This window comes from Schistocerca nitens, chromosome 5, assembly GCF_023898315.1.
Source record: "Schistocerca nitens isolate TAMUIC-IGC-003100 chromosome 5, iqSchNite1.1, whole genome shotgun sequence".
Lineage (NCBI taxonomy): Eukaryota > Metazoa > Arthropoda > Insecta > Orthoptera > Acrididae > Schistocerca > Schistocerca nitens.
This window is the reverse complement of record NC_064618.1, coordinates 251008885-251033697: the sequence shown is the minus strand read 5'-3', so window position 1 is coordinate 251033697 and position 24813 is coordinate 251008885. Positions and strand designations below refer to the sequence as shown.

General features: G+C 44.2%; 1 long non-coding RNA gene across 1 annotated transcript; it reads left to right on the top strand.

Moving 5' to 3' along the window:
* Window positions 1-1562: 1562 nt before the first annotated feature.
* On the top strand, window positions 1563-24565 carry LOC126259974 (uncharacterized). Its single transcript, XR_007546582.1, has 2 exons — window positions 1563-1607; window positions 24239-24565. It is a non-coding gene; the product is annotated as an uncharacterized LOC126259974 (long non-coding RNA).
* The last annotated feature ends 248 nt before the right edge of the window (window positions 24566-24813 follow it).

Genomic DNA, 24813 nt, shown 5'->3' with positions numbered 1-24813 from the left:
TGTGTTTTGCTAAAGGCGGACTCCATCCGAACATATCTGTTGTTAAAGCAAACACGGACAAAGGAGCTTCAACCTCAAGATGATTACTCCCTGTATTGACCGACAAAGTGCAACAGGCATGGAACTCTATCTCACAAACATACATTTGTCACCTGTACAACAGAATGCAGCCACGTTTGCACGCTTGCAATCAACTTTCTGGCATTTGCAACCGTTATAAATGTACCAGAAATTCACTTTTGCAATGGCTACCTCCCGCTTAGATTAATCTGTGACCTTGCAATGTTAATCATTTAAATGCGTTATCTACGCAAAAGTGTTACCGGAATATCATTATCCTAGATTAATTATTTCTTGGTGTTGTGACTTTGTTCCGACAATGCAGATTAATGAGTAGACAACGTTCCGTTAGAGCTACTGATAGCCTTGGGAAAGCCACCCATGACAAAACTCTACCATATGGTAAGGAAGATGTATGAGACAGGCGAAATACCCTCAGACTTCAAGAAGAATGTAATAATTCCAATTCCAAAGAAAGCAGGTGCTGACAGGTGTAAAAATTACCAAACGATCAGTTTAATAGGTCACGGTTGCAAAATACTAACATGAATCCTTTGCAGAAGAATGGAAAAACTGGTAGAAGACGACCTCAACGAAAATCAGTTTACACTCAGGAGAAATGTAGGAACACGGGAGGCAATACTCACCCTATGACTTCTCATAGAAGATAGGTTAAACCTACATTTATAGCATTTGTAGACTTAGAGAAAGCTTTTGACAGTGTTGACTGGAATAATCTGTTTCAAATTTTAAAGGTACCAGGGGTAAAATACAGGGAGCGAAAGGCTGTTTACAATTTGTACAGAAACCAGGTGGCAGTTATAACAGTTGAGGGGCACGAAAGGGGTGAAGTGGTTGAGAAGAGAGTGAGACGGGGTTGTAGCTTATCCCCGAGGTTACTAAATCTGTATATCGAGCAAGCAGTAAAGGAAATAAAGAGAAAAATTTGGAGTAGGAATTAAAGTCCAGGAAGAAGAAATAAAAGCTTTCAGGTTTTCCGATCACATTGTAATTCTGTCAGAGACAGTCTTTGGAATGAAGACCACAACAACGTCCACAGATTAATGTTCTTCACGTCTTTAATACTTCGATTACTATATTGTAGCGAAACACTTGGCCGTGAATGATCACTTCGCTACACATTAGATACGTCGCATCTTCGTTTTCCTCCAGTCTGTCACGGTTAAATTACAGGGCAGGACCGGTGCCAAGAAAGATTCTTGACTCCCAGCTGTGTTTAGACGGGAGCGTTACACGAGGTAAATTTGTGAGCAGTCAGTCGGAACAGAAAAAGCGTCTTCTGCGCAGTCGTTGACCGTAGAATTTTCCCACAGTTTCGCAAGTTGGCGTCGTCCTGTCCGAGCTTTGACTTTCCGTCTGCAACCGCGAAGTGCGTGCAAAAAGGGACAGTTGTGAGAAAGATGGAACCTGCTATATGCAACAACGTCACGTGGGAGACACAGTATATATGGAACAAAAGATCGGTCCCAGAGATGAAGGTACGTAGTTCGAAGGAAGACAGCGCAAGAACCATGTCGGGAATCCCGGTAAGTGTGTGAGACGTAACGCTAGTAGGCTGATTGTGTTGCTGTTACCGAGCGATGCAGCATATCTGTTAGGACAGTGCGCTTTTCTTCGACAGGAGTAGGATCCCGTTTGCGTTCCAAGTACGCTGATTTAGATTTTCTATAGTTCCAAAAACATAAGCTCCAATTCACATATACTTCTGAAATGTGAGTAGTGTCTGCCTGATATGTGGCGATTATCAGTCATTTCGGGGTAAATAACGAATAGTTACTTGAGGTTTCCGCGATGGATTTAATACTCCATCATTTACCAACAGTGCAAGACGACGGCTCTTCTGGGATCTGTGAAAGATAATCTACTTTACACGGAAGATATATATATGAAAATCTTTGTGAACGCGGTAAAATGTACACATTGCGAACAATACGCACCGTAAAAGAACATTGCATTGAACACCAGCGATACACTCGCCTACTGCAGCCTAACAAATCTGAGGTGTCTACATCTACAGCTGCATCTACATATATACTCCACTAGCCACCAAGCAGTGTGTGGAGGAGGGCCCAATTCGCGCAAAAGTCATATTCTCCCCCACCCCCCACCCCCCGCCCCCACCTGTTGGACTCGCGGATCGGACGAGGGAAAAACGGCTGTCAGAACGCCTCAGTACGAGCTCTGATTTCCCTTATCTTTGAATGGTGATCATTGCGCGATTTGAAAGTTGGTGGTAATAATATATGCTCTACATCCTCCGTGAAGATCGGATTTCGGAATTTAGTGAGCAGCCCCTTCCGTTTAGCGCATCGTCTATCTGCAAGTGTTCCCCACTTCAAATTTTCTATGAGATTTGTAACGTTCTCGCGATGGCTAAATGTACCAGTCACGAATCTTGCCGCTCTTCTTCGGACCTTCTCAATCTCTTGAATCAGATCCAACTGGTAAGGGTCCCATACAGACGAACAATACTCTAAGACTGGACTAACTAACGTATTGTAAACAATTTCCTTTGTTGAAGGACTGCATCGTTTCAGGATTCTACCAATAAACAGCAATCTAGAGTTCGCCTTGCCCGTTACTTGTGTAATCTGATCATTCCATGTGAGATTTCGAATAGTCACACCCTAATACTTGACGGATGTTAACCGCTTCCAAAGACCGGGCATTTATTTTGTACTCGTACATTAATAGAGATTTTCGCCTTGTTATACGCATTAGGTTACACTTTGAGAGATAACTGCCAGTCATTACACCACGCATTTATTTTCTGTAAATCCTCATTGATTTGTTCACAACTTTCGTGTGATACTACTTTCCTGTAGACTACAACATCAACGGCAAACAGTCTAATGCCGCTGTCAATACCATCAACCAGAGTCTTTATCTAAATCGTAAAAAGCAGCGGTCCTATTACGCTACCCTGGAGCACACCTGAATTTACGCTTGTTTCTGTTGAAGTCACCCCATTCAGGACGACGTACTGCTCTCTGTTTGTTAGAAAGCTTTCTATCCAACCGCATATGTCATCGTATAGACCGTAAGCGCTCACTTTTTGGAGCAAGCGACAGTGCGCAACTCAGTCGAACGTCTTTCGAAAGTCGAGAAATATGGAATCAACCTGGGAGCCGGTACCTAGAACCTGTTGCGTATCATGCACAAAGAGGGCCATCTGTGTCTCGCATGACCGGTGTTTCCTAAAACCGTGCTCGTTTCTGCAGATGAGCTTCTCAGAGTCTAGAAAGGTCATTATGTCTGAACACAAAATATGTTCCATGATTCTACAACAAATCGAAGTCAGTAAAATTCGCCCTTAATTATGTGCATCCGATTTTCTTCCCTTTTTTATAGATTGCTATGACCTGGGTCTTCTTCCAGTCCCGTGGAACTTTCCACTGTTCCAATGATCTGATACATGATGGATAAGAATAGTGCTATATTTGTAGCATAGTCGACATATAATCATACGGGGATACCGCCTGGGTCAGATGCCTTCCTGGCGTCTAAGGATCTTAACTGTTTTACGATCCCAGATACACTAAACACTATGTCAGCCATCCTTGCGTTTGTTCGATAATTGAAAGGGGGAATGGTGGAACACTCCTCAACGTAAACGAGTTTTTGAAAGCTAGGTTTAGAATTTCGGCCTTCTGTTTATCATCATCCGTTACATTACCCGTACTGTCAGCAAGAGAAGGTATTGAATTATTTGTAGCGTTCATAGATTTTACGTATGACTAAAATTTTTGAGGGTTACTTTTAAAATCTGCTGATAAAATACTGTTTTCAGATTCGTTAAAAGAATCTCTCATAGACCTTTTGGCAGCTGCTTTCATTTCGCATAATTTCTGTTTGTCAGCGGGGCAGTGACTACGCTTAAAACGACTGTGCAAAATTCTCTGCTTTCTCAGCAACTTCCTAATATGTTTCTTGTATCAAAGTGGATCCTTTCCCTCCCCTATATGTTTACTAGGCACATACTTCTGTAGCACGTGGTGGACAATACCTTTAAATTCCGACCAAATATGCTCAATATCTTTGTGCCCTACGGTGAATGCTTGGAGCTGACTATGAAGATATTCATTAATGACACTTTTATTTTCTTTCTCAAACAAGAAAACTCTACGCTGTTTCTTTGGTTCTTTTGCAACTTCCACTGACATAGAAGCCACTACGACATTATGGTCTCTAATACCTTCTTCTAGATCAACTTCCTCAAAAATATCTGTTTGTCGCCAAGATATCTAATATGTTCCCATCTCGAGTTGGTTTTCTAGCCAATTGCTCAAGGTTGTATGTTGAGAGCGCTCCTAGGAATACTTCACATGAGTCTTTGATTCTGCCCCTGTGATATACGTGTAATTTTCCCAGTCAGCGGATGCCACATTAAAGTCTCCACCTATAACTAATGGATAATTTGGATATTTATTTCCTATATACTGAAGACTTTTCCTGAAACGTTCTGCGACGTTTGTTGCGTATGATGGTGGTCTATAAAAACATCCAAATACAATGGTCAATCCTTGTCTGATTGACAGCTTTATCCAGACTATTTCACAGTCCGACCCAGTATCGATCTCAACTGCGTTTAAACAGCTTTTAACTGCAATGAACACACCACCTCCCATAGCATCAGTCCTATCGTTCCTAAACATTGTCCACTCCGAGTTCAAAATTTCACTGCTTTTTATGTCTGGTTTCAAGTTTGTTGACACTGTCAGCCACGAGATACGCGATCTGTTGTACTTTTTTTATTTATGTTAGGAAGTTAAAACCCGTGAAGTCAAGTTCGTCCAAGAAAGCTTCTTTATTTGGATTGTTTACTAGTTTCAGCTAAAAATCTAGCTATCATCAGATCATAAAACATTCTTGCTTAGTGTTGGTGCTATTACGACTTCACACATCGATAAAATCTTTCTTAAAATGACAGCATCCGTAAATAACATATCAAAAACGGGTTTTCACCATTCGTGACCAGTGTAATTGAACTGTGCTCATAAAACAAAGCCGTTATGTCACTAAAATTTAGTAACTGACACAATCAGTAGCATATACAGGATAGATAATTTTAATCCATAATCGGGAATATCAAGGGAAGTTGTAGGTGGCAAAGACGGTCCCGCATTGCTACTAAAGGCCGTGGCCTCGAACGTGATTTTCAATGTGATTTGGAGATTAAAGTGATTTTACTGAATGGAAATCCTAATATTTTATTGATGATTTGAAAAGAGCGGGAAATTTTACGTATTAAATGATATATTATTCAAGGTCATTGCAAGGTCCAATGAACGTCAGATATATAAATATGTTGCTGATTGTAGTAGGGATTAATACGGAACACAGAAGGGATGCAGCAAAATACAGTCTTCGATTGTAAGCGTCATCCCGAGGAATGAGAAGCGAGTGGACTCACTCAACGATTTATAAATCAATTATTTACCTTTTATATGCTTGTTCCTTCTTGCAGATGACAAAATAACATTATACTTTTTTTTCTGTCAGAGACAGCAAAGGACTTGGAAGAGCAGTTGAATGGAATGGACAGTGTCTTGAAAGGAGGATATGGGATGAACATCAACAAAAGCAAAAAAGGATAATGGAATGTAGTCGAATTAAGTCGGGTGATGCTGCCGGAATTAGTTTAGGAAATGAGACACTTAAAGTAGTAAAGGAGTTTTGCTATTTAGGGAGCAAAATAACTGATGATGGTCGAAGTAGAGAGGATATAAAATGTAGACTGGCAATGGCAAGGAAAGCGTTTCTGAAGAAGAGAAATTTGTTAACATCGAGTATAGATTTAAGTGTCAGGAAGTCGTTTCTGAAAGTATTTGTATGGAGTGTAGCCATGTATGGAAGTGAAACATGGACAATAAATAGTTTGGACAAGAAGAAAATAGAAGCTTTCGAAATGTGGTGCTACAGAAGAATGTTGGAGATTAGGTTGGTAGATCACGTAACTAATGAGGATGTATTGAATAGGATTGGGGAGAAGAGAAGTTTGTGGCACAACTTGACTAGAAGATCGGTTGGTAGGACATGTCCTGAGGCAACAAGGGATCACAAATTTAGCATTGGAGGGCAGCGTGGAGGGTAAAAAACGTAGAGGGAGACCAAGAGATGAATACACTAAGCAGATTCAGAAGGATGTAGGTTGCAGTAGGTACTGGGAGATCAAGGAGCTTGCACAGGATAGATTAGCATGGAGAGCTGCATCAAACTAGTCTCAGGACTGAAGACCACAACAGCAGCATATTTATTTTTGGCAATAAACACGTTAGCTACAACTGAAAGTTCAAATCTCTTTCGCTCTTTCCAAATCCGATGTCACAAATAGGTGTTTCCATGAAACAAGACTCAACTTTCGAATGATCTTCGATAATTACCTTTAAGATCATGGTAATGATAGATGAACCGTTATGCAGCTTCCGAATTGTATCTTACATCATATTGCTGCACCCTTACTTCAGAGTTAATAGCTAAAAACGGTTTTGCCGGCCGAAGTGGCCGTGCGGTTAAAGGCGCTGCAGTCTGGAACCGCAAGACCGCTACGGTCGCAGGTTCGAATCCTGCCTCGGGCATGGATGTTTGTGATGTCCTTAGGTTAGTTAGGTTTAACTAGTTCTAAGTTCTAGGGGACTAATTGTGGTGTCACCGCTAGACACCACACTTGCTAGGTGGTAACTTAAATCGGCCGCGGTCCTGTAGTACATGTCGGACCCGCGTGTCGCCACTATGTAATCGCAAACGTAGCGCCACCACAGGGCAGGTCACAAGACACGGACTTGACCTCGCCCCAGTTGTACGGACGACATAGCTTGCGACAAGACGTATCACGTCTTCCTCTCATTTGCCGAGAGACAGATTAAATAGCCTTCAGCTAGTCCATCGCTACTACCTAGCAAGGCGCCATGTGTATCATTGCTAATTGCTTACTACTATGCAAGAGATGTATTTCAACAAGAACAAGACTACATTAAAGTTAAGTATATTAAAATCTCTCTTCTTTTCTTTATAGTTTTCATCCAGTCTCCTGTTTCAGAATTTACGCCCGTCTGCGTTAGTTTCGCGTGCACCTAGCCACTCATTGTGTCGAGACCTTAGGGAATCGACACAACAATATTTTGGCGACGAGGATGGGATGCCGCGCCCACGTTGCAGTCTTTGTGTTATACTTGCTCTAATTTGTTTGTGTCATGGCTTCGCCGCATTCTCCAGATGTACTGTCCGAATTTTTTCGCTTGCAGAATCAGCAGACGCAGGCGTTATTGGAAGCCCTTGGACAGCTCGTCCAGGGTCAACGTGCGCTGCAAACCGATGCGGCACCCGCCGCTTCATCGTTACCGCAGCCACACAACGCTGTCGCACCGCCATTTAGGCCCTTTGAGGCCACAACCGAAAGCTGGACTGAGTGGGCCGATCAGTTCAACTTCCACCTCACAGCTTATGGAATTCAAGGTAAAGAGCGGCAGCCGTTTTTGCTTTCTTGTGTCGGTGTGTCTACCTACCGTGTGATAGTGAAATTGTTTCCCCGACGCGACGTAGCAACTCTGTCCTACGAAGAAATTTTGTCTGCTTTAGATGCCTATTTCAAAGAAACAGTAAATGTAGTTGCAAAACGGTATACGTTTTTTCGTACAAAACGTACCGCCGGTCAGACTAACAGGGAGTGGGTAGCAACTTTGCAAGGCCTTACTAGAGACTGCGCGTTTGCCTGTGAATGTGGCCTCCCATATTCAGATACTATGGTGCGTGATGCAATTGCACAGAACGTTTCTGATGTTCGCATAAGGGAACAGATTTTGAAGCTAGTTAATCCCTCCCTGCAACAAGTGATAGACATATTGGACAGGCAAGACACACTTGACTGTGCTCAGGAATCATTTGAAACTTCGCCAGCAGTGTGTCACATTAATCGGCCCGCCCGGCCCGCTGCAAGGGACGCTAAGCGGCCCTCGCGCCCGACTTCGCTGCGGCCGCCTAGCTTGCAACCACGTGCGCCGCGTAAGCAAGCAACTGCAGTGAAATCTTGCCCGCGGTGTGCAACTAGACATTCGCGTGAAAATTGCCCGTCACGCCAAGCTATTTGCTTTTACTGTCACAAGAAAGGACATGTACAAAGTGTTTGCCGGAAAAAGTTAAGATCAGACAATCGCACAACTTCCAGGCCTTTTGCTTCGCGCCGGAATCGAATCCAGGACAATCAGGCTCGTGGACCTTCGCCCATGGACATTAATGTAGTTCATTCCCACCCGTCCAGTGACACTTTAGCTAACAGTGACTGTGTTCGTCCCACCCAACGTGTGCGTCGACGTCGCCGGAAATCCCGTAAAGTTGCAAGTGCTTCTGGACCTGTATCAGTTCAAATTGCACGAGACAGTCGCTCTTGTCGTCAACAAGACAATAAACTTTTTGTGGACTTAGACTTTGCCGGAAAAGTGATCCCATTCCAGCTCGATACCGGAGCTGCTGTTTCATTGCTCAATCACGACACGTACAAACAACTGGGCCAACCGCCATTGCGTGCCGCAAATGTTACGTTAACTAGTTACTCAGGACAGCATATACCTGTGTTAGGACAGTGCAGCCTTATTGCAACATACAAGGGACAGACAAAACTTGTGTCCTTTTATGTTCTTCGTTCCTCTAGTGCAGTGAACTTGTTTGGTTTAGATTTGTTTCAATTGTTTAATATGTCTATTGTAAATCAGGTCCTATCCGTGAATCAGACTGTGCCTTCCGCCAGTGTTTCTAGTCTTTGTGAAGAATTTGCAGACATTTTTGCACCGGGCCTTGGTTGCGCTAAGAACTATGAAGCGCATTTGGAACTGAAAGACAACGCGCAACCGAAATTTTTCAGAGCGCGCAATGTTCCCCACGCATTGCGTGATGAGGTCGCAAGAACATTAGCCGAATTAGAATCTCAAGGTGTAATTGAACGTGTGCAGGCTTCTCTCTGGGCCTCACCCTTAGTAATTTTGCCAAAACCTTCCGGAAAATTGAGACTTTGCGTGGACTTCAAGGCAACTGTGAATCCACAACTTGTGACTGCTACTTTTCCTTTGCCCCGCCCGGAAGATCTTTTTGACAAACTGTGCCCGGGAAAGTATTTTTCAAAATTGGACCTCGCAGATGCGTACTTGCAGATACCTGTGGACGAAGAATCCCAGCGCGTCTTAGTGGTAAACACGCATCTTGGCTTGTATCGCTTCAAAAGACTGCCATTCGGGTGTGCATCCGCCCCTGCTTTATTTCAGCAATATTTACAAACTATTTGTGCGTCGGTCCCTACTGCTGCGAACTATCTGGACGATATTGTGATCTCAGGAAAGACAGGAGCCGAACATTTGCAGAATCTCCGGACATTATTTCAGGTCTTGCGTCAGAATGGTCTTCGCTTGAGGAAGGACAAATGTGTGTTTTTTGCTCGTGACTTACCGTACCTGGGGCATGTCATAAATGCCCAAGGAATACATCCGAGTCCAGAGCACCTTCGTGCCATTCAGGACTTGCCGTCACCGCAGAACTTAAAACAGCTACGGAGTGTGCTGGGTAAGGTAAATTATTATCACCGATTTGTGCGCAATGCTTCTTCCATTTCAGCTCCGCTTCATCGCTTACGCCGTAAAGGTGTTCCGTTCGTCTGGACGACGGAATGCGAACGCGCCTTTCGCCAGTTGAAATCGGCGTTCCTTTCAAATACTTGCCTTACGCCATTCGATCCCCGAAAACCCCTTTTGTTGATGGTAGATGCATCGGATTTCGGGATCGGTGCTGTGCTTGCGCACAAGGATGGCTCGCATGATCGCCCTATTGCCTTTGCGTCCAAATTGCTCTCATCTGCGCAAAGAAATTATTCACAAATAGAGAAAGAAGCTTTAGCTCTCGTGTTTGGTGTTACCAAGTTCCATGACTTCTTGTATGGTCGTCACTTTACCATCATCACGGACCACAAACCGTTGACATCACTTTTTCATCCGAACAAGCCTGTACCTCCACGTACAGCGCAGAAATTCATTCGCTGGTCACTTTTTCTCTCGCAGTACCGCTACGATATCTTGTATCGGTCCACTGCTAAGCACGGCAACGCTGATGCGTTGTCCCGTTTGCCTGTTGCTGAGGATAAGGCATTCGATTCTTCCGAACTTGCTTGCATGTTCATTGATTCGGAAGCCGATGACGTGGTCGCATCGTTTCCGATTGATTTTCGTCGTGTAGCTACAGCCACAGCTGCTGACACTGTCCTTGCTCCCGTTTTGCGTTTTGTTGCTACGCAATGGCCCTTGTCAAAGTCACGGATCGAGGATCCTTTGGTTCGCCGTTTTTTTGCTCACAAGGAGAGACTTTTTGTACGACGTGGTGTTTTGTTGTTGCGTTCCGATAATGATCAATCCCGAGTCGTGGTCCCACGTTCGTTACAGTCCTCTGTCTTAAAGCTTCTTCACCAAGGCCATTGGGGTATAGTGCGAACGAAACAACTTGCTCGGCAGCACTGTACTTGGTTCGGAATCGATGCTGCGATTACGAATATGTGCTCCTCTTGTGTGGCGTGTGCCGAACAACAATCCGCACCGCCGCGGAAATTCTTTGCATGGCCGAAAGCCACTTCCCCTTGGCAACGCTTGCACATCGATTTTGCTGGTCCATTCTGGAATGCTCGATGGTTGGTTGTGGTCGATGCTTTCAGTAATTTTCCTTTTGTTGTCCGGATGTCTTCCACGACGTCTTCTGCCACAATCCAAGCCTTGTCTGCTATCTTTTGCATTGAGGGTCTTCCGCAGACTATTGTTTCCGACAATGGCCCACAATTCCTGTCCGCAGAATTTCAGTCATTCTGCACGGCCAATGGTATTCAACATCTGACATCCGCGCCGTTTTCGCCTCAGTCCAACGGTGCCGCTGAACGATTGGTCCGGACTTTCAAGTCGCAGATGTTGAAGTTGAAAGAGTCGCATTCTCGGGAGGACGCTTTGTTGCTCTTTTTGTCCTCATATCGCTCTCAGCCTCGCGATGGTCGCTCGCCGGCTGCATTGCTCCATGGTCGTCCTCATCGAACTCTGATGTCTTTGTTGCATCCGCCACATCAGGTTCCTGTGCAGCGGCAGACTCCTGCTTTTGCTCCTGGCGACGTTGTCTATTATCGCAACTATCGCGGTTCACAGCGTTGGCTCGCAGGGCGCATTCTTCGCTGCCTCGGCCGCGCGATGTATTTGGTTTTGGGGGCCTCTGGTGAGGTGCGTCGGCATCTCAATCAGCTGCGCCTCTGTCGTCGCCTGGGTTCTGCCGCTCCCCGTCTGCTTTCAGCGACGGAGCCGTCAGGTCAGCGCCTTGGGGACCCATCTACTGGCTCGCCTCATCCCCAGGTGTTACCGACGATGCCTTCCATTTTGCCTCATGGCGTCGCGCCGCCGCAGCCGCCGCCGGCGCCGCCAGCAGCGGACGCTTCGCTGCAGCCGCCTCGCGCCTCCCTGGGTCACGCGCCGCCGCTTGCTTCCCGTGACCAGCCGTCCTCCGCCATGGCCTTCTTGCCCGCTCCGGACCAGATGTCGTCTTCGCCCGTCGGGTGCTCCGACCACATGGAGGTCGACCCTTCTGTCTCATTACGTGCGCATACACCTCATGTTGACGTGCACCCTGGACTAGGTTTGCAGGCGTTTCCTAGCTCCCCTCGGACCGAATGGCCGGGTGCGGGTGGCACAGCCTCGCCTGTTGTTCGGCTCCCCACCTCATCGCATACGTCAACATGGGGTCCTCCCCACGGCGGGCGGAAGCCTTATCTCACGACCGTTCGCCGATTTGCGGGGGAGGAATGTGGTGTCACCGCTAGACACCACACTTGCTAGGTGGTAACTTAAATCGGCCGCGGTCCTGTAGTACATGTCGGACCCGCGTGTCGCCACTATGTAATCGCAAACGTAGCGCCACCACAGGGCAGGTCACAAGACACGGACTTGACCTCGCCCCAGTTGTACGGACGACATAGCTTGCGACAAGACGTATCACGTCTTCCTCTCATTTGCCGAGAGACAGATTAAATAGCCTTCAGCTAGTCCATCGCTACTACCTAGCAAGGCGCCATGTGTATCATTGCTAATTGCTTACTACTATGCAAGAGATGTATTTCAACAAGAACAAGACTACATTAAAGTTAAGTATATTAAAATCTCTCTTCTTTTCTTTATAGTTTTCATCCAGTCTCCTGTTTCAGAATTTACGCCCGTCTGCGTTAGTTTCGCGTGCACCTAGCCACTCATTGTGTCGAGACCTTAGGGAATCGACACAACACTAATGACCTCAGCAGTTGAGTCCCATAGTGCTCAGAGCCATTTGAACCATTTAAAAACGGTTTTGCTTATTTGTCCTTCATTGAACCTTGCCATGACCTTGAGTAACGTATCATTTTATACTTAAAAGTTACCGTTCTTTCAAATCTTAAATTAAATATTATCGTTCGCATTAAAAAAAGAAGCTTTAACCTCGAAATCACCTTGAAAATCACCTTCGAGGTCACGGCCATTAGTAGCAGTGTTTGCCCCTCTTCGCCACCTACAACTTTTATCTACAACATTTTACTGTATCTCATATCTGTCCCGAGTTATTCCCGATTATGGATTAAAATGGTCCATCCTGAATATCATGATCTCTAAATACTGATTATGTCAATTACAAAGATGAAATGGCATAACACCTTTGTTTTATGATCATCGTTCAATCACACTGGCAACGAACGATGAAAAGCTGTTTTTAATTATTTCATTCATGGATGTCGTAATTTTAAGAAAGATTTTAATAATGTGTGAAGCCGAAATGGCACCAACACGAATGGTTTATGATCTGGAGATAGCTAGATTGTTAGCCGAAACTAGTAATCCATCCAAATAAAGAAGATTTCATATGCGATATTGACTTCATGGGTTTAAAAAATCACAGTGGCTAAAAGTTGTGTTTCCACTGGCAATTCCATGGCTTACGAGAAGTTAAGATAGTGGCCACCGCCTCATTCTTATGGGATTCAATGATCAAGGAGGCTGTGGTAATACAGTCAGTAAAAGAACGTCTCAGCTCGACGAATCATGAAAAATCATTTCACGTCTGCGCTCTCAAAATAAATAAATAAATAAATAAATAAAATAAATAAATAAAAATAAAAAAATACTGTTCTAAATCTACACTGTCTACGCTGCCTGGCATTCCAACATACGCCATCCACAATAACCTACAAAATACTTCGTAAGCACTGCGATTTCGCTGACTCTGCGCTTGCTGTGTTTTCCACATAGAGGCGTAAAGTTTTATCTATGACTCACGCTGTCGTAACCATGTTATCTCTGACGCATGTGGTTTTACTCTACAAAGTTATCTAAAAATTTTGCAAGGGACTCACCTTGAGATTGGCTGAATGGTTGTCTGGCGAAATATCAGAAAAACAATATACCGGATGCACTCCAGAAAACTGATGGAATAAACAGTGGTTAGTTTTTATGTGAAGTGGGCTGCAAGTTGCACAATTTTAAAGATTTGAGACAGGTCATCCTAAATATACGCAAATACATTGAGGTGGTGTCTTAATCAAGTTACACCGTGCAGTGTAACGTATTTTCTGGTGTACATTACTTCCTCTTTACCCTGGCTTTTCCCCACGTAATTCATAGCTTCGGCATGTTAATCTGGATTTGACAGCGTTTGTCCCTTCCTGTTGTTGTCGGAATGACCACCAGATCAAGTATATTGGTGAGTGGTCACCAAACTTTTTTGTTTTGTTTAAGAGCCAATACTGACATTATACATTGACAACTCGGTATGTATAGGTAGTGGAGGAGGGGGGGGGGGGAGGGGGGGGGGAGAGAGCTGGAAGGTAACCACTCAAAAAGAAACTCAATTTTCATCAAATCGTGGTTATTGATCGAAGTTTAGCAATTACACATACTGAATCCACAAAGAATCACATGAAATGTTTTTAAAAAGAAAAGAAAATAGCATAAAGGAACTGCATGCATTGTTGTGGAGCCTTACACAGTGACCAATTTTCCGTACCTAAGAGGGTAACGTTGCCACTGCCACCGCAACAGGATCCGATGTTCTTTTCTGCTTTCCGGGCCCATTTTCTAAGCATGTTGAATCAATACCAAGTGAATCAATACCAAGCCACTGCAGCCGTCAATAAATTTTCAATCGGCCTCTTGTATTACGCCAAATAAAACAAAAGAAAAACAGTTTTAAATAATAGAAATTAATTAGTTCAAAATTGTCACAAAGGGATAAAACGGCGGATGATAGCTTCGTGTACAAAAGAGTTGTATTATGCATGTTTTTTTTGTAAAAAAGCTAACCCTTTTGGGGTGAATACCTGGGCAAGTTTTCCCGACAAGTAATGAGCCACTTTTCCCGACAGGACGTCACTCTGGCTTTAGTGATTCACAGAAGAAACTACCAGACTGAAGTAAATAACAGGGAACTACATTTGTAGGCCAAGAGACGTTGTTTAAACATTGATGTTGTAAAATAAATATGTTGCTCTCCACACAAGTAAGGTTACAGGAGTAATATAAGTGACTTACCTCACATCAGACGACTCAAAACCAAAAATACTAAAAGATAACGGGACAAGCTTCCTGTAGCAATCTCACTGACAAAAATGGTCATGTACTTGAGAAGTAGTGTGATCACTTCGCGGCAGGCAGTAGCGCTGTTTACGGCAAAAACTATACAATGGCCACTTTTCTCGTCCTGCCTACTGTACCACACTTTCCCCTACTGGCATTATTAAGTGGTAAACTACATAAATTAGTATGTTACATTAATTAATAACGGTAATTGCAAAACCAGACACGGTCACAGATGTTTACTGATTTTTGTTCAAAAAAATGGCTCTGAGCACTATGGGACTCAACTGCTGAGGTCATTAGTCCCCTAGAACTTAGAACTAGTTAAACCTAACTAACCTAAGGACATCACAAACATCCATGCCCGAGGCAGGATTCGAATCTGCGACCGTAGCGGTCTTGCGGTTCCAGACTGTAGCGCCTTTAACGGCACGGCCACTTCGGCCGGCCTGATTTCTGTAATTTTGCTTTTCTTTATCTCATTTTTTTATATTACAGCAACCTTAATTTGATTTCATATTATCTGCTACGAACGTGCAGCACACTTGAAGATGACGGATGCGCATTCATGAGTCCATGTTACTTCAGTTCGAAATTTATGCCATAAGACCTGGTCTGTTCGATTTGCGCACGTACTGGATGACAAGCAATAAAGTATTCCCCTTCTCACATATATTCCCCTTGCATTGCCCCGCTACTTGCACTCGCTCTCTGAGATAAGGGCCAAACTGTACTTACCTCACGGCCGAACCCACTAACATCAATTAAAATTCGATACATCTTGAAACATTACTATGTATTTTTGTTGGTTACAGAGCAAGAATAATGCTCTTAATATGCTGATAGCGTTAGTTGACCTTTTTTGTTTCTGCTGTTGAGTGCTAGAAGCTTATTATTATAAAACGCGGCTGAGAACCGCGAGATCGTACGGACGCTTAACTCGGGCGCATGCGCCCGCGGATCGCTGTTTGACGACCACTGACTCAGATTGTTGACCTTGAGAACTGATCCCTGCTACAACCACATGCTGAATTGCATGTGAAATTGGCGCGGTCCAGGTAAGTGTTGTACGGCGTTTTAAGGGTTGAGACGCACTGAAGTTTACTTGTATGCCTCTTTTCTCAATTTTCCCGACAGATAAATGCCCATAAGCGTTAAGTCTGGTGAGCGTGCAGGCCATTTCGTGTTTCGTGTTTCAGCGAGACTGTGGTTACTATTTGACCAAGTTCCACACACACCATGTTGCTGAAGTTCTCTTCAAAGGCTCTTTCTAGCGCAACAGAGAAGTGTCTGTAGTTCAATTAGAAAACATACATCAGAAAACCTCACATTCATTATATACAGTGGATCACCCAAACTTCCCCTGCAAATATTGCGGAAATAGAAATTCCTATTGATGTGCGGTTGACACGGAATGGATTGGTAGTCAGGGGCTAGTATTTTTAGCCAGTCAACAGAGTGTAATCATCATCATCATTTTCTTTGGCCTTTGTCCCACTCAAGCGCGGGGTCGGCCTTGTTACGATGGAATTTGGTATTCTTAGTATGAGATGCCCTTCCTGCCGCCACACCGTACCTCCCCCCCCCCCCCCCCCGGGTTGTAATCAGTGTACCCCAGCTGTCTGCGTTTAGTGTAAGCCATGAAATAGTGTGAACATTTTCAGATGTCTGTCAGTCGTGTAACCGAGGCGGGACGTGGGGAGGAGTCCGGTATTCACCTAGTGGGAAGTGGAAAACCGCCTAAAAACCACATCCAGGCTGGCCGACACACCGGCCCTCGCCGTTAATTCGCCTACCCGAGTCCAGGAAGCACCACATTAGTGCCCCCAGCTAACTTGGCGGGTTAATCAGCAGAGCGTATTAATACTTACAAAGTGTATATTTTATGCAAACTTACACTTTTTGTGTTGGCATCAACAAACTAAAAGTCGAGTAAATTAAAATTCCAGTGGCGTTTGCTGCAGGAGTCCAGTGCGAGTCATTTTCGAGATATTGTGTTTTGATAAATTTCTAGACAGACACTGTTTGTGCCATTCAACCTGCGCAGTTGCTAGGTACAATGTTGTTATGTTTGCCTACAGTGGGCTTGTGTTTTCTTTGAGTGCATTGTGATTTACTAGCCAGTGTGTGACAGTCCAAGCAGTAGGTCGTGAGTGGACGATGGGATTTACCAATACAAAAAAAGCCGACATGCTCATGGTGTATGGAGAATGTAGGAAGATTGAAGTTCGGTCTTGTACGTTGTATGCGGCAAGATATCCCAATAGATGTCAAACGTCTCGGCAATTATTTCCTTACCTCTTCAACCACTGCCTTGGAAGCTGCAGTGTAACACCTAGAAAACGTGAAACAAGGAAACAAGTGACGACAGTAGAAGTGGAAATTAGTGTTCTTGCTCCTGGTGCAGTTGACCCGCACATTAGCTCCCGCGCAAACGCACGAGGAAATGGCATGAGTCAGGAAGGTACACCATATATTCTCCATCGGCATAGGTTCCATCCTTACCACGTCAAGAGCTTCATGGAAACGATTGTGAGAATCGTGTTAACGTCTGTACATGGATATTAAGACAGGATACTCCAGATGTATCATGTATCTTGTTTAGTGATGAAGCCACATTTACCATTCATAGCTGAAACAAACACTACTGGTCTGTTGAAAGTCCCCGTTGGTTTCGTAAAGTGGAATATCAGCGTCCATTGAGTGCAAACGTGAGGTGTGGGATAGTGAACCATCAGCTCATAGGCCCATGTTTCACAGATGGAACACTGAGTACGCAGAAGTGTCGCAACCTCCTAACAGACCATCTTCCACGGGCGCTATAAGATGGATGCTGTAGACTAGGAGGAACCTGTCGTACCAAGAAGACAGTTGTCCAGCCGACAGTGCACCATACACTACAGCACGTCTTCACGAATTGTTTCCAAATTGTTGGACTGGATTCAGAGGACCTGTACTTTGGTCGGCCCATTCATCGGATTTGACACCTTATTTATTTATTTATTTTAAATAAATAAATAAATATGTAGACGTATCATTCGAATCAGCAGGTGACAATTTTGTTAGTACGTTGTCTTCCCAAAAGCCAATATCACTTATGGTTACAGCAAACAACAAGGTAAATCGCACCCCTTCAGTCGAAAAATGACACTTCACCATAGCTTCGAATGATTTTTTTAAATTTTTAACTAGTTTATAAAAGTGTGGAAAACACGGATCAAAGCACTTCCAACTGGAATTTCCTATGCCCTACTTGCAGCCTGCTCTGGTAATGGCTGTAAAAATCAAAAAATTACAACAACCCACACCTCTCTCACGAATTGGGGATGAAAGAGTGTAGTAAATCAGAAACCATCCCGCCTCAGTGCCTGAAATCGTTTCTAGATACTCTTAGTCTTTCGAAATACCAAGGGCTATATAAATTAAAACATAAAATAGTCTACTGCGTCAGTCACAGGTTTATTCTCCCACTATACGTTTCGATGCTTCACATCATTCTTTTCAGGTGGAGAGCGGCGTAGTTATATTGCTGGTGTTAGAGAAGATAATATATGTCTTTTCAGTTCATCAGACGTGGAAAGCAGGTTATGTTCCATCTTTTGAAGGCAAGCGGGATGGGAATTATGCTACTAGTTATTGTATTTGCTCTTCAGTGCTGCACATTATACTTTAATAAATTTTTATATCTAAACAAATTGAAACTATCGAAATGCGTAGGTGGAAAATGAAACAAGAGAGTAGCACAGTAAATTATTTTACATACAGAGTGACAATTATTGAACTATATGACACAAAATCGCCATAATTTCTGAACGGTTTGCGTTAGGACGTTCCAACTGCAAGGTCGACCGCGGGGTATGATGAGAATCAGTATCCGCATTATGGTTTGCTTTAGCAACGAAGCCCACTTTCATTTTCATGGGTTCGTCAATAATCAAAATTGGCGCATTTTGGGGACTGTGAATCCGCGTTTCTCGAACGAGAAGTCTCTTCAACCTCAACGGATGATTGTGTGGTGTGTCATGGAATAATCGGTGCGATATTCCTTGGTGGCACGGTGACTACCGAACGGTACGTGAAGGTTTGGGAAGATGATTTCATCCCCATTATCCAAAGCAACCCTGATTTCGATAAGACGCGGTTCATGCAAGATGGAGCTCGACCCCCATCGAGGCATGAGAGTACTTGATGTCCTGGAGGAGCACTTTCGGGATCGCATTCTGGCTACCGAGAGGCCACTTTCATGGGCCTTGATTGGTCGCCATATTCTCCGGATCTGAACACATTCGATTCATTTTAGTGGGGCTGTATTAAAGACAAGGTATACAGCAATAACCCCAAAACTATTTCTGGACTGAAAACAGCCAATCAGAAGGTCATCGACAGCATCGATGTTCAGATACTTCAGCGGATCATGCAGAATTTCCCTATTCGTCTACGTCACATCATCGCCAATGATGACAGGTACATCTAACATGTCATAACCTAAATCCCAATATCTGTAGTGACGTTTACATGTTGAATAAAGTGTGTGTACGACGTAATTCGTAACTAATATCCGTTTTTTTCGTATAGTTCAATAATTTTCACTCTGTATATTTATCTACTGTGCAGCCCTCGTAATGACATTCTTTATAAATGAAATATTTGCTTTATTTAGCCCTATTCTGTATTAATTTGAGATTACGATCGCAGAAGGTGTTTGGCTCGAGACTGAGCTAAAGTGTTGAGTGAAATAAATCGTAAGGGGCTATCAAACAGTTTCCGTTGAAGGCCTACGCTCAAGAACGGGTATGCCAATCGGACAAAATCTCCTGGAGCATTGAGGAAATTATAGCACCGATACACCAGGCTGGAGATACCCGTTTGATAAAACACCGTGTACTGCTGCGTGAAGAAGTCCGTACATGCCTGATGCACATCCTCGTCCGATAGGAATCGTCGACCCTTCAAGGCATTCTTTTAAGCGAGGGCGAGCTTGATAATCACGTGGGGAGGGATCAGGACTACAGGGCGGGTACTCCAGTGTCTTCCACTCGTGTTGGCGTAACTTCTGCGTTACGACCTTTGCGTTATCGTGAAGCAGCAGCACACCTTGGCGCACCATTTCACAACGATGGTTTTCAATAGAGGTGCTGCCCCGTACACATTCTGCATTCTGAGATGGATGTCTACCGATGTTTGTCCTTCGGCAGCCAAGAAAAGAGTAACAGCACGTTGGTCCCGTTTGGAAGCAATGGTAGTAATGTCACTGTAGTTCACGTTTCCGCACTTACCGTATGCACGTCGGAAAGACTGTAACTCCTTGCCTAGGAGTTGTGCGGGGTAGCCGCGTTGTCATAGGCGCCTTGTGACGGTTCGTGCGGTCTCCCCCCCCCCCCCCCCCCAGGAGGTTCGAGTCCTCCCTCGGGCACTGGTGTGTGTGTGTGTTGTCCCTAGCGTAAGTTAGTTTAAGTTAGATTAAAGGACCGATGACCTCAGCAGTTTGGTCCCTTAGGAACTTACCACTAATTTCCAGTTTCCTTGCCAACATCTCGGTGCTTACGAAGCCGCATCGAAGTCGTGCTACGTTCCATATACGCTACAGCGAAGCCTTTAAACGGAACCTTTTTGATCGCCTCTTATAAATGAATGGATCTCGGTCCTTGAGAAGCGAATTGAGCAGTCCTACTGTGTCCAAACGTCAACACAACTGCCGAATAGCAAGAAATAGGCGTTTGGTTTTTTCGATAGCGGCATCGGGAATGAAATATGCTTTAAAATGCTGGTAGGTCCTAAGGATCCTCACGCCGCTGGATGGAAATCTGCGAGGAGCTTCCTTCCAGTAATGCTTCTTCCCACGTGTTCTGGGGTGCGCAGGGAAAACAGGGCTTTCGAACTGTTCGCTGTCTTAGTTAATCTCTTAGCTATCTGAAAGTGGATGATAACGGTAAATCAACCTGTGGGACAGTTCTCCGGTTCCACAGAAGGATATTCATGTGGCTAGTTGGATGGTAATCCTTTCGGCTGCGCCAAATCAGGTCATCTATCTGCGTGAATCTGTATCACTAAACGGCTAAAACGGTCATATATTCTCAGTTGCAGGTTGCCTATTAAATGACTTCCAGGGGAAACAAAATGTTCATTGTCAGTTTCTCTGTGTCTTGTAAAAATGAATGTATGTGTATATTATCTCTTCTTAAACGTCTGGATCTGTTTTATTCAGGCGCGGTATACAACGTACTTGCGATGAATAAGCAATGGAGAGCAGCACTGTGGGAGTAAGAACTTCCTACCTCTCAAAGGGGTTCAACTGCGGATGGAGGTGGAAAAGGAACGTAGCGCATCACACGTAACTTCCGAGACTTTATTCATCCTGTATTTAAAAATGGGAGCACGTAGCGACTTGCAACAAAATTTAAGTAAAATTTAGAACATTTAAGAAACTTTTTGTCTCCGATACCTCCACAAAGTAATGAAACAAAAAGAGTTTATCGCTTACTAAATTGTCGGTGTTCATGCAGTAAAACTGCCACATGAAGCATAACGATTTTATTAATTACTTCATTACCGCTAACTGTACTCACAACACATTTCGCGGATGATATTCACGTACACAACTGAATGTTCCTGCAAAATTATATCATTGCGAGAAACAGTTCAGGAGATATGACATCAAAAACATTGAGATGTGTGAAAACTGCCACATCAGGCGTTATTTACTTCTTTACTACTGATTCTATCCCGGGTTCCCGGGTTCGATTCCCGGCGGGGTCAGGGATTTTCTCTGCCTCGTCATGACTGGGTGTTGTGTGATGTCCTTAGGTTAGTTAGGTTTAAGTAGTTCTAAGTTCTAACGGACTGATGACCCTAGATGTCAAGTACCATAGTGCTCAGAGCCATTTGAACCATTTTTGAACTTATTCTATTCGCAAAACATTTTGCAGTCAGTACCCAAACAGAGCATTTCATGTACTTAAACATATCTTTGTACGACGTATAGTTCAGGAGGTATGTAGCCATAACCAATAAGATTCTTGAAAAACTAGGTTTTCTTAAAACGGACAGCGAAGTATCCATAACAGAGGTGTTCAACCCGTCAGTCGGAATCGTCCGGTCGATCGCCATGACTTTATGAGTCGATCTTTCAACACCCTTGCCGAAAATGGGCTTAAATGAGATGTTGTTGTAAATTCCAGTTTGTTGACATTGAGTGTTTTGGACGGTATCCGTTGGCGGTAAAATGGTTCAAATGGCTCTGAGCACTATGGGACTCAACTGCTGTGGTCATAAGTCCCCTAGAACTTAGAACTACTTAAACCTAACTAACCTAAGGACATCACATCCATGCCCGAGGCAGGATTCGAACCTGCGACCGTAGTGGTCGTGCGGTTCCAGACTGTAGCGCCTTTAACCGCTCGGCCACTCCGGCCGGCCGTTGGCGGTAAATCCGACAACAATATCCCCGCTTCTTTCGTCTCCATTTACATATCACCGCGTTTAACGCTCGCGTCAAACAAAAGCCTACATTCCTCCAAGGTGAGGTTAGTACTCGCTAACTACGCGTGTTGTGAGTTGGAGTTGCGGTGAGAGGGGAGAGCGCTCAGGGTTAGCTGTGACATGAAGCGCAGTGTGCGGTGCAGGAAGGAACAGGCTCAGACTCCAGTAGGAGACACAGACCTCAGTTTTCCAGTCCGCGCGAAACAACAGCACGCTCGACGATGATAATAATCAGTTAAATACACTACTGGCTATTAAAATTGCTACACCAAGAAGAAATGCATTGGACAAATGTATTATACAAGAACTGACATGCGATTACATTTTCACACAATTTAGGTGCACAGATCCTGAGATATCAGTACCCAGAACAACCACCTCTGGCCGTAATAACAGCCTTGATACTCCTGGGCATTGAGTCAAACAGAGCTTGGATGGCGTGTACAGGTACAGATGCCCATGCAGCTTCAACACGATACCACAGTTCATCAAGAGTAGTGACTGGCGTATTGTGATGAGCCAGTTGCTCGGCCACCATTGACCAGACGTTTTCAGTTGGTGAGAGATCTGGAGAATGTGCTGGCCAGGGCAGCAGTCGAACATTTTCTGTATCGAGAAAGGCCCATACAGGACCTGCAATATGCGGTCGTGCATTGTCCTGCTGAAATGTAGGGTTTCGAAGGGATCGAATGAAGAGTAGAGCCACGGGTCGTAACACATCTGAAATGTAACGTCCACTGTTCAAAGTGCCGTCAATGCGAACAAGAGGTGGACGAGACGTGTAACCAATGGCACCCCATACCATCACGCCGGGTGATACGCCAGTATGACGATGACGAATACACGCTTCCAGTGTACGTTCACCGCGATCTGTTGACTCAGGGATCGAGACGTGGCTGCATGATCCGTTACAGCCATGCGGATAAGATGCCTGTCATATCGACTGCTAGTGATACAAGGCCGTTGGGATCCAGCACGGCGTTCCGTATTACCCTCCTGAACCCACCGATTCCATATTCTGCTAACTGTCATTGGATCTCGACCAACGCGAGCAGCAATGTCGCGATACGATAAACCGCAATCGCGATAGGCTACAATCAGAACTTTATCAAAGTCGGAAACGTGATGGTACGCATTTCTCCTCTTTACACGAGGTATCACAACAGCGTTTCACCAGGCAACGCAGGTCAACTGCTGTTTCTGTATGAGAAATCGGTTGTAAACTTTCCTCATGCCAGCACGTTGTAGGTGTCGCCACTGGCGCCAACCTTGTGTGAATGCTCTGAAAAGCTAATCATTTGCATATCACAGCATCTTCTTCCTGTCGGTTAAATTTCGCGTCTGTAGCACGTCATCTTCGTTGTGTAGCAATTTTAATGGCCAGTAGTGTACTTTGTGTCATTGAAACCGAGATTGCTGTTTGTACTAACAAATAACCGCCTGAACTTTCACACTGTGTAAAGTTGATTCTGACAAATTATTCACAATACTGCAATAAACAGCCGATAATATAAAAAGCCATGTATCTCACTAAACTCTTTTAAACAGTTCTGATGATCTCTATTTTTTTCAGAATTGTCATATCTTGAAAATTGAATTGTTTGACTAAAATTTTTGATGAAGAGAAAATTACCTTTACATATATTTTGTGTAATTAAAATGGTTTGATTCAGAGAATATTCAGCCAGTGTTTGATAATGAGAACACTTAATGACTTCCAACAAAGTTTTGACGTAATTTTAAGGCTTTTTTAAACTTCATCTCGCTTACATGCTTAACACAGTAACTTATCTGTAAAGTAATCCAGTTTTGCACAAGGAGTTGGATTCTATAAAGAATCGGAGTATAGGGGTTTACTGGTTTTAACTAAGCTCTTGACCAAAACTTTCCGCATTGATTCCTGTCACTTCCTACAGTTTTTTTTTTTTTTTATTTCCTTTCATGGTCCGTCCTTTACATTTCTCAGAGAAAAGCTACTTGACAAACTCATTTCAGCTGTAGTTTAAAGGTACAGCCTATAGCTGCAGCCAGTTACTGAGATGTGTACGATGGTCGGTGAGCAGCCTCCTACGTTTCAGATGCTCCTGCTGCTGGTGGCGATGCTGGTGGCGGCTGGGATGGCGCAGTTCTACGGCTACGGCTACCCCTCGTACTACGGGTACGGCCGCGGCTACGGACTCGGCTACTACCGCCCTTATTACGGAGGAGGCTACTACAGACCGTACTACAGGCGCTACTACGGCTACTATGGATGATGGAACTAGCGCAGGAAGTTCCTGGCTTCGATGCACCCTCATTACCCATCAGCTTACTCCTCTACGCTTTATCGTACATATGTATGGACTTGCCTTAGAAACTTAATTGTGCGTTTCACTGTGGTTAATAAAGCAAAGTTTCAGCTGGTACAGCTCCGAATACTCTTTCGCAACTTTCCTGAAAACATATACCTCCTCCGAGGCAAAAATACCATAAGTGAAGTGCGGTCGATATGTGATGAAAAGCTATAAATAATACACTGTGACACTGATAGCGTGCACAAAGGATGTTGTGAAAATAAATCGTCTTTTTCTCCACACTGTTTCATTGAGCTGTGGTGCTGGACCAAGCAGGCTTATCCACAATTCCCATGATCTACCACTAAAAAGCTTGGAAA